General features: G+C 33.2%; 2 non-coding genes across 2 annotated transcripts; one reads left to right on the top strand and one right to left on the bottom strand.

Annotated features, from left to right (window-relative positions):
• Positions 1 to 2,650: 2,650 nt before the first annotated feature.
• On the bottom strand, positions 2,651 to 2,721 carry TRNAG-GCC (transfer RNA glycine (anticodon GCC)). The gene has a single exon. It is a non-coding gene; the product is annotated as a tRNA-Gly (tRNA).
• A 124-nt stretch (positions 2,722 to 2,845) lies between these two features.
• TRNAD-GUC (transfer RNA aspartic acid (anticodon GUC)) lies at positions 2,846 to 2,917 on the top strand. Its single transcript has one exon. It is a non-coding gene; the product is annotated as a tRNA-Asp (tRNA).
• The last annotated feature ends 10,760 nt before the right edge of the window (positions 2,918 to 13,677 follow it).

The raw sequence follows: 13,677 nt of genomic DNA, 5'->3' as shown, positions 1-13,677 counted from the left end.
TAGTTACAAAATTAGGGTTACAATATGTCAGCCAATAGAAAAATAACACCTGACGCCTTTAAAAAATAATAAAGTTGTTTGGGAACACTCCAGAGGCGTTGCCCCTCGACCCGGCAAGGTGCGTTGCCCCTAAAACGCCGTTAAATAATTTGGGGGGAAAATGCATCGATAGAAGCAGTGAAAATTTAACGTCCAAGTCTGATTAGGCTCCATATAACAACACTTATCATATAGACCTTGATCATCTTTATACAATATTTCTCATGCTTTAATAGATTTTTTTATTTTTTTATTTTCTTTTGCTTGCTATCAATTTGAATTTTCTTCGTAGCGTGTATTGCAAGAGTGTGGATGAGACAAATGAACCTTCTACATGTTGGTACAAATGACTATGCACATTTTCTTTAATTTCATAAGTTATTTCCTCTTTGTCTTAGTTTCTATTTATCTCTTATATTTTTCCCTTATGGATTTGGGATGTAAAATAATGAGACCTCAATATACTTTCATGCGTGTTGACCAAAAACATAGTTCCTTTTCCTTTTGGTTTTATTATTGGATTTTTAATTGAGTTGTGATTGTTGCACACTCGTCCTTATTGTTCTCTCTCTCTTTCCATTATTTATTAGCATTTTTCTTATTGCATTGTTTGTTGTTGTTTTTTTCACTTTCACACTTCTTTAGGTCTCTTTGTATATTGGTGACACCTGTCATATACACACAAACCTCATTGTGTGGCTTCTCCACATAAGGAATCTATTGGCAATATTTTTTCAAGGTAAAATAACTCTCCCTTTGGAGAATCTAAATGCATCTTACTAATATAATTCCTTTACATGACTATATCTTTATTGTACATAAACAAATCAAACCCCATAGTAAAAGTTTAAGGTCTAAGCTAAATCATATTATACCTATACTTAATGACATGATATTAAAATAAAATATCAAGATCCAAGAAATGAAACATATGAGAAATGATAAGAGGCCTATTTGGATTCCAATTGGATGTTTTTTATTAGGTAAATAGGTTTTGAAGGGGCCTTGAAACCCCTTACATCAAAAATTTGCCAACAACAAACCAACAACATCAGTGAAAAAGCCAACAGACAAACAACAACAAAATAGGGACAAACCTAGGACTAAACATACTGCAGTTCCTTGAGAAACATGTTCGCACTTTTATCCTTCTAGATAATTTGGTCATGCATGACCATCACATTGTTGAACATCTGGGCATGATCCTCACCTTTGAGTTGGCTTTGGGTCCTAGTGTAAGGCCCCTTAAGACAAGCAACCTCTTATTTACCTGAATCATCCACAATACCCTCGGTCTCCAGATTCACACCAACAACATCAACATCATTGTTAGTGCCTTTAGACTTCTTCTTCTTCACACCCTCTTCTATAGCCATATTAGTCTTCTTGTTCTTCCTCATCCCCAAACTCCATGCTTTCTCATTTAGCAATTGAAGTCCCTTGGCATTTCTCTAGGGAGCTTCCTTACTAATAGTCACCACAGTTTTGAGTTTATTATCTAAACTGCTGATAGAGGCCTCAAGTTTGTTGAGTTTTTTCTCCTGGTTAGTCTTCATGTGCTTAATGTTAGCAACCACAATATCCATCTACGCCAAAACCTTCTTTCCTTCATTGTTCTCAAAACCCCTTCCATTGCACTTCTGGAGATCTTCAACCTTGTTGGAGAGGATACAAAGATTGCATCTAATATCATTATTGGCAAAGATAAACCAATTGACCAAATTGGCTTGACCATCAGTGATTTCAACATGATGTTAATTTTGACTAGTTTGATTGACTAAGAAGTTGTAAGAGGAGACTAGAAAGATAGATATGATATTGGAATAAAGATCAAGAAACTATGGTAGAGATGTTTTCAGAGTTATATCAAATCACACCCTATAGTAAAAGTCTAAGGTCTAATCTTAATTGAATTAAACCTATACTTAATGAGATGAAATTAACATAATATATCAAGATCCAATAAATAAAACATATGAAAAGTGATAAGAGCCTTATTTAGATTTCAACATGATGTTAATTTTGAACGGTCTGATTGATTAAGATGATGTAAGAGAAGACCAAAAAGATACATACAATATTGGAATAAAGATCAAGTAACTATGATATATGTTTTCAAAGTTATATTTATTGGGATATATATGTGTCCACAACTTGGTATTAGGACAAGGCTACCCACACAGCCTAGTTCGATTGGTGTGATTTTAATGTCACATTTTTTGCTTACAAGATTTGTTTACTTGTGTTGAAAATAGGATAGTACAAAAAATACCTTGAGGGGCTTGTCATAAAGAGAAGATTGTTGAATTCCTTAATAGAAATCAAACTCAATTGTTAATTTATAAATATAAAAAGAAAAATCAAATACATTTACATCTATTAATACAACTAACAATTTAAATATCGTAACTACCAATTTTATAAATCAAAACATTATTTTAAAAATAATTTTCTAATTAAAAGCTTGATTTTTCCTAAGTCTTGTATAATTAAAACCTTACAATCTTAAAAAAAAATTATTTATTGGAAAAAGAGTATAAAATTTACAAGAACATGACATCTTTTTTATCATTAAAAAACAACGCAAATTCGAAAAATATCGGACTTTTACTGCACCAGCCGGGAATCGAACCCGGGTCTGTACCGTGGCAGGGTACTATTCTACCACTAGACCACTGGTGCTCACATGAAACGTAAAAGAAAATAATTATATAAAAAAAATGGAAAAGGATTCATTGCATCAGCCTCGAATCGAACCCGAGTTTATTAAATAATTTTATTGAATTTGGAATCTAATCGCGTAATCGTCGTTGTAGTGTAGTGGTGAGTATTCCCGCCTGTCACGCGGGTGACCCGGGTTCGATCCCCGGCAACGGCGCGTTTTTCAATTTTTTTTGCTCTCCTATTATTCTATTCTTTTTGCTCTCCTATTATTCTATTCCCAGCAGATTTTTTCAATTTTTTTTGCTCTCCTATTATTCTATTCTTTTTGCTCTCCTATTATTCTATTCCCAGCAGATTTTGTGAAATACTAGTATTCCCTGCTTTCCTTTAACTATCCTTTGGTGTGCAACTATTAAAATACAATCCTTAAATCTCTCAGGGCAATGTTTACTTGATATATATATAGGGATTATAATTTACTTTAGTTTAGTGTTAAAGATTGAGGTATATTTATTTCGTTTAAATTTTTTAAAATTAAGATTTGTTTTTATATTTTAGAATTGACATTCATGTTGTAAATTTAGTTTTCAATTTCTTTTGCTCTCCTATTATTCTATTCCCAGCAAATTTTGTGAAATACTAGTATTCCCTGCTTTCCTTTAACTATCGCTTTGGCGTGCGACTATTAAAATACAATCCTTAAATCTCTCAGGGCAATGTTTACTGATATATATATATATATATATATAGGTGTAGGGATTATAATTTATTTTAGTTTAGTGTTAAAGATTGAGGTATATTTATTTCATTTAAATTATTTAAAATTAAGATTTGTTTTTATATTTTAGAATTGACATTCATGTTGTAAATTTAGTTTCATTTTATAATAATGAAAATCACACATTCATCTCCTTTTTCTTATGTTTTGAATTTATAATAATGGGTTGTCATTTATACAATGATTAGCATGTAAGGTGATATCTGTTGCATAGCAATTGACAAATAATTTTATTTTAGCTTATCTCCATCAACCTTTGTCTTTAGTGTTTGAATCCATTCTTAACATCTAACTATCATTTTTATAATCATATATTTGAACTTCAAATCTTTAAATTTGAATTTTTTAATTTGGGTCCATGTTTTTGTCTTTTACTAGTCGTATAAGCCAAATAAAGCACAACTTGTTTTAAATTACATGCTAATATGGTGTATTTAAATACTAACCATAATTCGTTTAAAACATTTATGATAGATAGAAATTTGTTGAGTACATCTAGAATGAGTTTGACTTGAAAACTATACAATTTCAAATCTTGATATCAATATCATAATTTTGATTCGTTGTGGACAATATCTTCTACTTATCAATTGATGAGCTAAAGGGGCTCTATAATGAATGTTTCATAAGGCACAACACTTGCTAAAGGTTTTGTAAATGGGGTAGCAAGCTAAGTGGGTTTAACCTTGGGGGAAATGACATAGTTAAGTGCACTTGAGTTGGAGTAGTACTAGGGTGGGTAACCTCCCGAGAAGGCCCAATGCTTCACCTCTATGAAGATCACCTAGATGCAATGAGTGCTTAATGTACCATTCATTCTCATGAGAGATGGGTTCTTGTGAACCACCACTCATGAAACATGGGTCAATGAGTTTGACTTGAATACTACAGAGTTTAATCCTCATAGTAATATCATGATTGTATTTAATAAAATTCATTCACTTATTTGAAATTCATCTAGGAATGCTACACTATAAAGAGAACACATAGATCTAAGAGCTAAAAGGAGAAAATTACTTTGCATTGTCTATTTCTAAAATCATATTGCAATCATTTCATGTTTGTCTTTTATTCTCAATCATGTTACTCACAACCATAAAGCTCAAACTATCCAAGGGCCTGATCTAAGAAAACATGCTCCTTATGGACCTATAGTTTCTTCAAGGGTGTTTTTAAACACCAATCCTTACATCAATTCATATATTAATGTTAAATTGAGTGAATCAAAGCAGGCCAAATTACATTAGATCTCACTCACTCACCTTAAATCAAGTGTATGTAGACAATCGGATCTCCAATTGAAAAAATCAAGTTTACGGACATAAAGGTAAATCAAAGCAAGACAATTAGTCTCCAAAATTTAAGACAGTTGTCATAAAGACATTTGAAGATACAACTTTAATTATCAAACTAAATATCAAATTCATTTATTTTAATTTATTGCAATAAAAGCAAGCTAAATTACATTTGATCTCACCCACTCACCTCAAATCAAGTGTATGTAGACAATCGGATCTCTAATTGAAAAAATCAAGTTCACGGACATAAAGATAAATCAAAGCAAGACAATTAGTCTCCAAAATTTAAGACAATTGTCTTAAAGAAATTTCAAGATACAACTTTAATTATCAAACTAAATACCACATTCATTTATTTTAATTTATTGCAATAACTATTCTTATCTTTAATATCCAAATCAAATTATTTTTACTAAATGCATTTGTTTAATAAGTCTAGATCATCTAAAATGTGTGATTTTTTATTTTCAATGTGTATTTCTTCTCTCTAGAAAAAAATTGGCGTATATCATTGTCCTCACCATAAAAAATGTCACAACTTCAGAACTAAAATTTATTTGCCTCATACACCCGCACTTGAAGGACTGGGGGCAAGAAGATCTATCATAGCTGAATTGGTTTGAAAATGATGAGGCTATAGCATAATTCATGGGTACCAGAGCTAGATTTCCCTTTGATAATCCACAAAATCCGAAAACTGAGAAAATCAACATTGGAGATGCCAAACATGTGCACCTGGTTGAATATCCTATTGAAAAAGAGAGGTTTATCCAACTCTTCAAACAAAGACCAATGAAATATCTAAATAAAATTCATACCAACTCAATAAAAACATCCACCTTAAAAGATATTACATCTAAGGGATGGGTTCATTTAAATTTTCAGTACTACATTTGCATATTTCTTTACTGCATTGTATCGCATGTCTCCATCTCAGAGTGCATCATAGTTACTTGCATATCACCATTGCACAACATATAGCTGCATATCATTATGAATTTCTCATATAGTTGCATCATATAAAGCAAGGGGATTGTCCAAGTCATTCACCTGTCTGCACTGAAGGGAGAGAAGGTGGTCTCATTTCTTAGATACTTTATCATGAAGTTTTAGGAGGTCTTTACTCATTTATCTTCAATGACACCTTGTGATTGCGCTTTATCCATGGTTGAGTAGAGGTTTCACTGTTGAGCCTTGTTACCCAAAATCTATCAACTGCTATATCTCAAACATTAATCAGATGCTCTAAGTCATTACAGATACCTAGTTGGTCATGTGGCTAGTGAAAAATCCAAAATTCTACTTCAGCATCGTTGTAATTGTCATACCCAAGTAGGTTTCATTACTTACAAGTCAAGGCAAGAAAATAAAAAAGAAAAGTTATGCCAAATATCCATCTCAAGGCAAAATAGCATAGCTATATAACTGAAATATCATGCAAAAATGTGCAATAAAGCTTGACTAAGAGAACATGTGAGTAACTCCATCAGAGCTATGAATGCCTATTGGCAATGGAGCAATATTCGAGAGATTACGGTGTATAACCTCAGCAAAGCCCTAAAATCTTGTTGGTTGCGAGCTCTATCCAGGTTGCTTTTGAAGTCATAATAACACAGGTAGCTAGCCACATAGGATTCCAAGGGTCTTTGATGGCTACAAGAGTCGTAATAGATCCAACTGCACACACATGGACAAAAGAAGATAAAAGTTTCAAGAATTGATGGATAATTTTTCCATGCCTCCATTCATAAATCTTGGTTACATAGTGTGTTAGGTTGGATGGTCTAAGGTCTTTTGAGAAAACGTTTCACACCTTTAATCCAATTAGTGCATTTCAAAATGAAAGATGCACACAATCATCCTTGTTTGAATAAGAATTGCATCTTCATCATGCATCTTGCATTAGCATAACTCATATCGAAAAGTCATTTTCTCCATATACATCACCTAGATCATCATGTCATCATAGGTCTACATACTTGGGGGCATAACTGAAAAAATCCTAAAAATTTATAAAAATTCCTAAAAAAAACTTAAAAATTGGAAAATGATCTTGAAAAAATCAATCAAAAAGATTCAGATAAAATCTTTAAAATCCAAAAACATTTGCAAACACACAAAAAACCCTAAAAATTTGTAAAAAGTCATGAAAAAACCCTAAAAAATAGAAAAAGATCCTGAACAAATACCAAAAACAATCAAAAAACACAAAAGCAATACATTAATCACAATTCACAAAAAATTATCCTTTGCAAACAACAAAAATCATTTCAACAAATGCAAAACGCAAAACAGATCAAAACATTGAGCTTAACAAATTATGTATCAACAGACAAACTACCAAGCTAGTCTACAACCTAATCGATCAAATCCCTATTAGTTTTCAACATCTTTATCAAACAATGTGCCTTTACAAATACATCATTCCTAAAACAGGCACCTATCAAATATCATGTCCTAATGGATACATCTTTCCTACAATGAGCATCTAAGTATCAAACAATCATCCTAGCACCACTTATCCTTGGCAAGAAGATCAGTATGGTTGTTGGTTTGTATGGTCAAGTTTGTCTTATCTTTCATTGATTTATCTTTTATCGATTTATGTCAGAGCATGTTACTATGATACTCAAGGATGTCTACAAGTGACTAGAGGAGTTGTGATGGGCATGATCTTTTAATTTGTTTGTTGTTTGTGGCACGTGAACCAATGAAGTTTTGAGGCAATTTCTCTAGTGGGTGTCTATGATAGGAGCATTCAGGCTATGAATGCCACACATACCTCGACCCCTAGCGTAATTCCCAAAATGGAGGGTTCATTCCTTGTCTGCTATGTGTTTGTTTCTTCCAATGAGATATCTATACATCCTGGTTCCTTATACCTTGGTGTACTAAGCTTCATTGTTACATAATAAGGCTCAATGATGATAATGTATTGCACTATGAATAAAGGCAAAGAAGAGTACTCGTCACTATCATTCCTATCATATCATATTGATTCTTGATATCAAGTTGACACATCTGAATCTTCATTTTTAACGTATCTCTTCATCATCTTTTCCAAATCTGTCTTTCTTACTAGCACTTCTTATGTTTTTAACGTATCTATTCATCAACATTATTCACTATCATCATCAAACATATTAGTTCATTCCATCAAGATTGACTCGTGTATCATCATCAATCATATCATTTCATTTTCTCATCTCATCATGTTGATTCTATCTCAAAGATCATTTTCTCATCTAACATATTCTATACTCAATGATTCATTTCAATTTCTACTCACATCTTTCTAATTCCATCTCAAATCATTTCCTCATGTCAACTATTCTATCTATCAATCAATTATTTCTAACCTTCATCATATTTCATTATTCATCCAGTTTTGATCTATCGTTTGTCTTATACAGGATTAGTCCTTCTTGAAACCAGACACGATCATCTATCATTTGTCTTATACAAGATGTATCCTTCCTAGAATCAGACATTTTGATCATATTTGTGTTATACAGGATGTGTCCTTCCCGAAACCAAACTTTATCTTTATCAGATCAATCTTGTCAATCTTATCAATCCGATCAATCCTATCAATCCAATCAATCCTATCAATCTTATCAATCTTATCAAATCAATCAATCAATCAATCTACAAATCATTCTTACCATTTCTTCTATCCAATCAAACTCATTCATGTAATCAACTAACTATTCTTCCATATCTCATATAACATTCTTCTTCTTTCAATAGATCATTCATGCCTTCAATGCACAAACAATCTCTCGAGGGGGCATTATACCCTAATATCATCGGGGCATACTAGGGCAGAATTTTTCATTTTCTTTGAAACAATATCATCTTGACATTGTCTCAAAGAGGGGAAAATGTAGACACCTAAAAATGTCTCATTAATCACACAATAATTATTCATCCTAATTAATTAAGTAATTCTTTAATTATTTAATTAAGCTAATTATTCTTCTAAACTAACTCAATCATCAACCTTCAACAATACTAATCATTCTATTTCTATTCTTTAATTGATTAATCAGTTAACCCTTTCTCAAATATTAATTAAATATGGCACCCATCTATCTATATCTGGGTGCACCATATCACGTATAGGAAGATATATATATCATGAACTAAGATCTATCGCGTGCCTTCAACATTACTAATCATTCTATTTCTATTCTTTAATTAATTAATCAGTTAACCCTTTCTCAAATATTAATTATTTAATTAATTATGATTATTTCCCTAATTAAATAATCTTTATTATTTAATTAAACTCATTTCTAATGTTTAAATGATTTCATTTAAATTAATTAATTTATTCCTCCAATTCCCCAAATTTGAATTTCAAATAATTCCATCTAATTTCATTTCTCTCAAATTCACAATTCCCCAAATGTGGATTTCAATAAATTTCAGTTAATCTCATGTGCATTTCAGCATTCGAAAATCTAAATTCAAATGCAAATTGAAAATGAAAATCAAATTCAACTTCAAAATCCTACAACACATGTTGAAAATCATAACTGATTGATTAAATCAGTTAACTCTTCAATCACCCCTTTTCAGTCTCAATCACCTTTTCTGACTAATCAATCAATCCACTTATCTCTCCAATCCATTCACTCATCTCTTAAATCAACTCAGTCAACTGGCTAATCTATTCAGTCTTCTATTCAATCTATCTAGTTGACAACTCAATCAATCTAAGTTAACACGTCAATCAACTCTGTTAACTGATCAATCTAAATTAATTATCTCTCAATCAGGACTTGAGTTCAAAATCCCTCCCCATCTCTCATAAAAATATATATAAACAACATCATTTTCTCAATTCAAACTAGATCACATTTTTCAAAGCAATTGCCAATCTATGCAGGAATTTCAATGCAATGCCTGAGAGCCACCCACACAATTTTGGAGAAAAACAATGGAAGCTACAATGTGATTGAGAGGTTTTTTCAATTATTTAATTGTTTAATTCTTTCATATTTACATTTATTCTATTGGTTTATGTTTGATCTTGTTTAATTAGTTAAGGATCTGTGATCGTCCTTATTTCCTGATTAAGCATATTAGATTGATGATTTCAAGCATGAAAACACAAACCATAATTCATTTTATGATAGAGAGAAATTTGTTGAGTGCATCTAGAATGAGTTTGACTCGAAAACTACACAATTGAATCTTGATATCAATATCATAATTTGATTCATTGTGGACAATATCTTCTACTTATCAATTGATGAGCTAAAGGGGCTCTATAATGAATGTTTCATAAGACACAACACTTGTTGAAGGTTTTGTAAATGGGGTAGCAAGCTAAATGAGTTTAACCTTGGTGGAAACTCCATAGTTAAGTGCAGTTGAGTTGGAGTAGTACTAGGATGGGTAAGCTCCTGAGAAGGCCCAATGCTTCACCTCTATGAGCATCACCTAGATGCAACAAGTTCTTAGTTTACCATTCATTCTCATGAGAGATGGGTACTTGTGAGCCACCACTCATGAAACATGGATCAATGAGTTTGAAACAAACACTATAGAGTTGAATCTTGATAGTAATATCATGATTGTATTTAATAAAATTCATTCACTTATTTGAAAGTCATCTAGGAATGCTACACTATGGACCTATAGTTTCTCCAAGGGTGTTTTTAAACACCAATCCTTACATCAATTCATATATTAATGTTAAATTGAGTGAATAAAAGTAGGCTAATTTAAATTATATCTCGCCCACTCACCTCAAATCAAGTGTATGTAGATAATCAGATTTCCAATTGAAAAAATCAAGTTCACGAACATAAAGGTAAATCAAAGCAAGACAATTAGTCTCCAAAATTACCCGTTAATGGGTCTCAAAGGGTTAATCCTTGTAATCTCCTGGAAAGGTATTTTCAATGGAGTCCCTCGGAGCCGGGTTGGATAAAAATAAATTTTGATGGTGCAACACGTGGAATCCCGAGACCTTCTAGTGTTGGATGTGTGGCCAAGGATAGTAATGGAGTAATCATTTCCAAGTGTAAGCAGTGACTAGCCCTGGGGACTAATAATGAAGCCGAGGTAAAAGCATCTCTTTTGGCGGTTCAACTAGCTAAGAGGATAGGTGTGGTTAGACTACATCTAGAAGGAGACTCTCAAATTATAACGTGGTCCATTATTAGGGGTGAAGCTCAAAACTAGAAAATTGATAGAGATATTATGTGTATTAAAAATAATCTCAATTCATTTCACAGCTTCAAACTATCTCATGTGCTACATGTAGGAAATAAGGATGCTGATTTGTGTGCCAACCAAGCCTTTGAATTGCAGGCTGGCGAGTTAACACTAGATACCTACCTTCCCAATGGTAATATCTAGGAGTGATTTGAATCTTGCCTCGAAAAACACTTTGGGTGGCGTAGTTTACCAATAAAATGGAGATGATCTAGAAGCCAGTGGACAATTACAAGCCTTTAATGCTTGTCAATACAATAACAAACTGCTATGGGCATGCAAAGGAACGCAAATCCTCCCAAATCTCTTGGGTGAGCTAGAGAAAATAAATAATGGTTCATGATTGAGCAAGCCAATTACACCTCACTATACCATTCACGTGCGAAATTGAAATAGTTGCATGTCCATTGAGTGATGCTAATTTGAAAGTTCGTTTGAATTAATGACATCGCAACCAAGGTCAATGATATTGGGAATGTTGTCTTTTCTTGCAACACAAGCCAATGTTTTAATGAGCGATGTCACTGTGAGAGAAGAAAACATTTTCATTAGAGTATACTTGCTATTTTTCATTCTAGTACAAAGATCCTTGCCCGCGGTTGAAATGGAACCTAATTTCTCCTTGCAAGATGCGAGACCAATGGTGGAATTTTGGGGACAAATCACAAACAAAAGGTCGGCGAACGCGTTTTGTTTTGAGGAGAAAGATTTCATCACCTGAGTCAAAATCGTTCTCGGGGAGGAATATTTGCAGGCTTAGTTCAAATACCGCACCAATGCCGATATTGCATCTATGTTTGTGGCTTGGTGCTTCAATCTCAAAGATAAGGAGAAGGTAGGATGAATTGTACATGGTTGCATCTGTGAGGAGTGGTGCGGAGGCCTTAATAGTTTCCTGAAGATGATGCGTGATGGAGCGGGATTTATATGTTTGAATGGCTCATGCCTCCATGCAAAGATTACTTTAGTGACAAATATTCGCCAATGGCGATTTTTTCACGTCGGCGACCTGGGAAATGACGAATATTTTGTACTGACTGGGGGGGGGGCATGTCGCCAGAACATTATCAATTTCCATCAAATTCACAGCTTGATCGCCATATGTTTTATGTAATTAAATGTTTCTATGCGAGGATTTCGCCAATACAATATACGGTGGACACACGGTAAATTTAATTTTTTCGCCTACACTCTTAGAGGTTGCCTTAATAGACGACCATAATTCACCTATAGGCATGTGAAGATTTGTTAGCCAGGAGGACCCAATTCGCCTGACATTTTGCCGACACGTGTCTCCATTCACCCCAACTTTCACCAACTATATTGTATTTGCCAAATATTTGGACGACCCATAATCGCCTCGAAAATTACATAAGTCATGTTATAGTTACATGGGATTTGCCAAATATTTGTATACCATATTGTATGCAGGAAAAGCGGGTCGATAGAACTCAATATGTGAAAAATGTTCCAAAATACTTGTCCACACACACACACAGGACTTCTTGGTGCAAGCTATGGAGTCATGAAGTATAACTCAACTTCCCAAGGTGGGTCCCATGGTTCTCTATCTTACAATGTCCCTCAAACCAATGTTTTTGCTCTCAGATCACTGAGCAAAATGGTTTAGGGATGGCAAATGCAAGAACGAGGGATGCTTTTGATAGATTTTAGAATGAAATGCATTCTAAGCTATGCATGATTCTAAAAATGCAATGAACTAGATTATAAGATGACAAGGTTAGTATAAATACTATCCTAACATGATATATTTAGTCTATGATTGAGCTAAATGATAAAGAAAGTATTCTAAACATGCATATTTAGACTAATTCCTAGTTAAAAGAGAGGCTAAATGATGAGCATAAAATGAGATATGAAAGCTTGAATGTATTTGAGCATAAGTGTGATACTAAAAATTTGGAGGATGTTTTAAAATGGAGGAATGAGAGCTCTATTTATAGCAAAAATAGGGCAATGGATGGCCAGGATTGAAAGGTTTAATCAAGGGCCAAGCTTGAAAGTTGGGAATCCATGTTTGCAATTTGCACCAATGAAATGGTGACAAGTGTCAACATAGGGTTGGGTTGAGAGAAGGGGTTGGAGGCATTAAATGCCTGAGAAGACCTTATGGTTATCTAGAGATAAGGGTTAAGCTTAAGTTAGGCTTGCCCATTGGATTAAGAGTTAATCCAAGGATAAACCCTTGTGAAAATGATTAAGAGATAATCATGGTCAAAGCATTAAAGGCTTGATGAGACCCTTGGGTTGGATGAAGGTTGAGTTAAAAGAAATTCTTTAACCATGTAAGAGGGTTTGAGTTAACCATAAATGCTTATTGAAGACTTTGGGGAATTAAGTGGTTGAAGACTTGAAGCCTTTAATGGTTATCAAAGACTTTGAGGATTTGAGAAGTGACTTCCCTTTGCTTAGGGATGTGACAAAGTTTAGAAGATGGGTTAGACTTAATTAGAAATGATTAGAAGAGTCTAGAAGGGATTAGAAAGGGGTTTAGGAAGGCAAGTGAGAGATGTAGGATTTTGCAAATGGATGGAGGGATAATAGGATTTAATTGAAATAAAGTTAATTTAATTCAATTTGGTTGCAATTTGGGGAAATTAAATAAATTAGATTTATCCAATTTAGAATAACTATTTAATTAAATTT

The sequence above is a fragment of the Cryptomeria japonica genome, chromosome 9 (genome assembly GCF_030272615.1).
Source record: "Cryptomeria japonica chromosome 9, Sugi_1.0, whole genome shotgun sequence".
Classification (NCBI taxonomy): Eukaryota; Viridiplantae; Streptophyta; class Pinopsida; order Cupressales; family Cupressaceae; genus Cryptomeria; species Cryptomeria japonica.
The sequence above is the reverse complement of the archived record's forward strand: the minus strand, read 5'-3'. Positions and strand labels throughout refer to the sequence as shown.